Source organism: Mangifera indica, chromosome 16, assembly GCF_011075055.1.
Source record: "Mangifera indica cultivar Alphonso chromosome 16, CATAS_Mindica_2.1, whole genome shotgun sequence".
Taxonomy (NCBI): domain Eukaryota; kingdom Viridiplantae; phylum Streptophyta; class Magnoliopsida; order Sapindales; family Anacardiaceae; genus Mangifera; species Mangifera indica.
Window position 1 is genome coordinate 13,623,422 of NC_058152.1, and position 5,817 is coordinate 13,629,238.

Sequence of the window (5,817 nt, forward strand, 5' to 3'; positions counted from 1 at the left end):
AATAAAATTAAAAGTAAGACAAAAGAGAAGATGCCACCACCGCCATGCTTCCGAATGCAATGCAACACTTTGCACGGATAATGACATTGTCACCCCTAAGGTTTGGCTTAAGTCTTTAGTCTTTTTTCTTTTGATAGGTAACAAATAATTACATATAGAATCCCTAAGGACTTTTGATAGTATTTAGCAGAATTCATTCTTGTATTTTATACGAGCATTATATTATATATATTTATCATATTTTATAAAGGAATTGAATCTGATTTGGTTATATAGGATAAATGTTTGACATAAATAAGTAATTATTGTTAAATTATTTCATGCATGAAAAATAGAACAATTAATGACAGTAATTTATCATTTGGTACTTTCAAAATTCTTTTTCCTGAATTCCAAAGAATTTTATGTTATTTTTTGTTTTCGTATTTTGTGTTATAAACTAAATTCAAATCTTGATTGTGCAATGTGTTTGAAATTCTACTTTGAATTTTGACTATGGTATATATTTGAGAGACTCTAATTAAATTTTTTTTATACATTTTGTTTAGGACTCGTGAGATTATAATTTGAATCTCATTTTTATATTATGTTATATTAGATTCAATAATTAGTTGAATATTTTGTATATAAAATATTATATTAACTTTAATAAGATGATCTATGAAACATGTTAAAAGTAGGATTAATAATAACATATTTTTAGAATCCTTTAATTAATAATATATTTTATTAAATCTTATATATAAACATGTTATATATAATTTTATAGCAGTCTAATTTATAATTTATAATTGCATATTTATAAATATAATTTTTATGATTTTTTGCATCATATTAATACAATCTTTGTAAATTTTGTATTTTCATCAGAGAAATTTTAGAAAAAGAAAAGAAATTCTTTGAAATTTATATAATGAATTCATTATTGTTTAGAATATTTTAAAGATTTTTATTAATTGTAATTTAATTTCTTATAAAGTTGCCATAAATTTCTCTTATTTTTTACAGGTAATGTTAAATTGCCAATACAAATATGGATATAAATGTTAATGTGTCATTATATAATTTGATGTTATTTTAAACTATTTTAAAATTATTAAATTATATAATGATATATACTTACATTTATACCTATTTGTTATTACATGAAATATTATTGATATTAATCATCTGAATACATTGTATAAACCAACAAAAATTAATTTGTATTTGAAATTTTAATTAGGTTAGATAGGAGCTAATTTATTCCTTTTTTTTATTTTTATAATAATTAACAGATTTTATAAGGTTGAGGAGATGAAAATATTTTAGAAGAAGAAAAGCACATAAGATGCCACCCAATTGGTTGTCTCTATAGTTGACATAAAACACATAAATATTGTTGGGACATATACAGGATAATATAACAATATTTATAAAAACTTTTGATAAATTATTTATTTTTATAGTTGAGAAACCTTATTCGAATTGATTAAACGGATAAACTGTAAAGCACAATAATCAACCCAAAATCATTGTATTGGATAAATTAGAGTTTTACAAATATAACAAAAGTTTAAATTCATTAGATTAGGGCTTAAATAAATTAATTCATCCAAAGAAAAACATGAACAATGAAACGGTAGTTTCATGCAAGAGAAAACGGTGTTGATGACTTTACAAAAGATAACGATGATAAATATGTAGACTTTTGGTAATTAAAATATGGTATATTTTTTGCTTTAACAAATTTGTGGGTTTTTGTGGACTTTCTCAACCCATCTCCATCTGGGAAATATTTAGGGTTTGCATGTGGTGACCACGTTGTTATGCCTAATTAAAGTAATTATATTTTAATATAAAACATAATCCAAATCCTAAACGCCACTGGTGTGTTCTTGCGTCATGCTTAATTAATATTTAAACATTCAATTAACGCCAAGGTTTGTGGTTAATAATTAAACTACTTAACAACCAAATCTAGTGAAGCTTCACTAGATCTGGATGATGTTTTATCATCTAGTAAAACTCAATAAACGTTGTCCAGATCTAGACAATGCTTGTCACTCTCCCTTCAATCATGTCATCACCAGTGATCGGGGGAAAGTGAAAAAAAAAATTAGGAATTTAGGGGGTGAAAGTCACTTTTTAAAGTTTAGAGATGAGGGTAAAAGTTAAATTTTAAATTCTGAAGGGAAAAAAATATTAACTTTGGATTTCAAATCCACCACCACCAAGATATTAACTTTGGATTTCAGAGAAATGTAGACATTACCAAGAACCTTTGCGTTACTGTGAGGGCCCTAATAGCCCCTATGCCTATTATTATTATAAAAACATCCCTCCAATAACCAGTTTTGACAAAGTATTTTCATTTATTTTTTTGGTGTAATATTATTTGATTCAGACTAGCATTTTCAGAAAAAGAAAAGAAATTCTTTAAAATTTATATAAATTCATTAGTTACTGCATATTATTGCTTGAACAATATTAGATGTACATATTTTTTGTACACAAATATGTATATACATAAATATATCATTATGTGATTGAGTTTTATTTTGTCATTAATTCAAAATCTCTTAATTGTATCATAATACACTTATGTGTATACATATTTATATATAAAAAATATGTACACATAATATTATTCTTATTGTTTAAATTATATTGAACATATTTCCTAATTGTAATTAATAATCTTGTAATTTATTTTCTGATAAAAGTTCGTGTAAATTCTTCTTTTTTTCTCTTATATTTTTAATTGGTAATAAAAGGGACAAGCTGAAATAGACACGTCAATTAAGTCGGATTGAATGGAAGCTCGATACGAAGTACCAAAAAAAAAAATACAACACGAAAAACTTGATCCGATACTATAGCATATTGGGCTAGGCCTATGTGCCCATTGGGCCGAACCTCGGGCTTTAATATTAAGCTCATAGGTTGACCTAGCCCGACCCAATACTATTTAAAAATATATATATATTTTTTTAGCTTCTACATTGTGTGTATCTTTTTGTTACAAGGCAGAAGCCTTGCTTCCCTCTACCTTGTGACAGAAGCTTTGACCTTTATTTTTTTTAAAAAAATTTTAATTAATTAATTTTTTTTGTTTATATAAACTCATATAATTTTTTTTTATTTTCACTTTCATTTACAAATCTTTCAATCTCAATTATTTCATTATATTTTCAATCTTATTTTCTTTCATCAATTCTCTTTCAGAAAATATCTAAATTCACAAATAATAATTCTTTGTTTTTATAATTTTATTTTTATTTTAATTTTATCATTACAAAATATTACAAATAGAGTAAGTATCAAATGAATTTAATTCATTTAAATATTATTATAGTATATATTTATTTATGTTTTATAATTTATACAGTATGCAAACTAATTTATTTATATTATGTTAAAATTTATAATATTTTTCATCATGTAACTACGATATTCCTCCGTTATAAGTGAAAGATTATAAATAAAATATTCTGAGTACTGTCCTAGGTTTTAATAATTGAAAAATAATTTGTTTTTAAAAATTTTAAATAATTTTTTTTAAATATTGATTAAATGGGTCCCGACCCATTTAAGGCCCATTTTTTATATGGGTTGGGCCTTGGGTCTTTATATTTTAATGGGTCGATCCGAACCTAAAAGCCTAATATTGTTTGGGCTTTGAGTCTGGCCCAGCCCATTAGCCCAATGAGCCCAGTCTGGTCGGACCCATCAACACCTCTAGGCTGAAAGGTGAGATGGATCGAGTTGCTTCATATTTCACAATTGAGATCATGTTGTATATTTTAAAAACTGAATTGGGTTAATGTGAACAAGAACTTGTATATTTTTATTAATGGGTCTTAGATATTTCCATAATTTTATATGCATTTTTTTATTAGAATTATGAAAGGCATCAGCTTCATAGCTTGGGTATACTGAAAAGGAGAGAGAGAGGGTTGATATTTATTTACTTCTATGAAAAAAAAAAAAAAAAAGAAAGAAAAAGAAAGGAAGCCCAAAAACAAAGAAAAAGGCAAACAGATGAGATACACTTTAGATGGGTGAAAGAAGAAAACTGATGCTTTTTCAATGCACTTCACTTGTCTCCCTTAAAAATAAAGAATTTTGCATTACTTTGTTCAGGAGAATTGAGATGTTTATCTTGGTTTATATATACAGAAAATATATGACATTTATATTGTTTTAATCAGTTAATGGTATGAATATCTTTTGTTATGAAAAATATATGCAATTAAGAATTTTACAATAGATCAAATCTTATAAATAAAGTAAGAGAGAGTGTTGTTAGAGCAGCTTGAAAAAGTGTTGTATAAAGATTGTGATGCTTTAAAATATGGTTATTCCGGAGTTGGGAAGGAATGGAGAGTACTCAACTGTACACTTTTGTAAGCACATTTGGTCAAAAAAAACTGCTGAGACTTTACATTTGTGTTCATAGATTTCTAATATTTGGATTGACTGATTTTTTAAAAGGCCCTTTTTAAGTCGCTTGAAGTAATCTTTGTCTGTTTGATTTTGGTAGAAAGTTTTGTACCTTTAATTTTATGGCCCTATTGCCGATGAAAGTTAGCAGAAAATACATTTACACGGAAGTTGGCATAGGCAATTTCATTAATAATAATTAAAAAATATATCTAATAAACTTAACTAAAATGAGTGGTATATAAGTGTTGTAAATTGGACCTTAACATAAGCCAATTGGTTTTATGTAACAAGGGTTTCAATCTTCACACTTGTAAGCCCAATTTATATTTCCAACATGGTATCAGAGCACAAGTTAAACAGCGGGTTTAATAGCCTAAGTGTTCCTGGATACAAGTGACAATGCACCAAGTCAAAAATCGACTGAGCTAAACGGCCTAGGTGCTTGTACTTAAGCGGGGGTGTTGGAAACTCAAATAAAGAAGAGTCTCACATCTAATAAACTTAACTAAAATTAGTGGTATATAAGTGTTGTGGATTGGACCTTAACATAAGCCAATTGGTTTTATGTAACATGAGTTTCAATCTTCACACTTGTAAGCCTAATTTATATTTCCGATATGGTATCAGAGCACGAGCCAAACGGCGAGTTTAACAGCCTAAGTGTTTCTGGATACAAGTGACAACGCACCCAGCCAAAAATCGGCTGAGCCGAGAGGCAGGTTTAACAGCCTAGATGCTTGCATTTAAGCGGAGGTGTTGGAGACTCAAATAAAGAAGAGTCTCACATCTAATAAACTTAACTAAAATGAGTGGTATATAAGTGTTGTAAATTGGACCTTAACATAAGCCAATTGGTTTTATGTAATATGGGTTTCAATCTTCATATTTATAAGCCCAATTTATATTTCCGACAATAAGAGATAAAATTAAGCTTGTAACAAAACAATTCTGAAGATACAGAAAAAGTATATAGCCTATATTGGTTCAGTATTGAAAACCAATGCTGAATAAATCTCCAGGAAGGCGGCTATTAAGAGCCTGTACGCTCTATTTTAAATCACCATTTATAATTTAGTCTTATCATGCCTCACCTCTGAAAACTGTTCCATAGACTTCATCAACTGCGGTAATTCACTAGGGCTACCAGGTGTTCCCAGATTTGGGAGCAAATCATTCCCAGTTACCTGGGGAAAAGGCTGATTTTCAAAGTCATTATTATAATCTTGCATGTCATCACCTGGAACAAAAAGAAGCAACATTTTGTATTAACGAGCACACCTCTTAACAAAAGAGAGAAACTTATTCAATTGAATACCTGTAAACGATACACTACAGTAAGTATCGAAGAATCCTGCATTTGTTATTTGCATCCCACTCTGTGGTAATTCA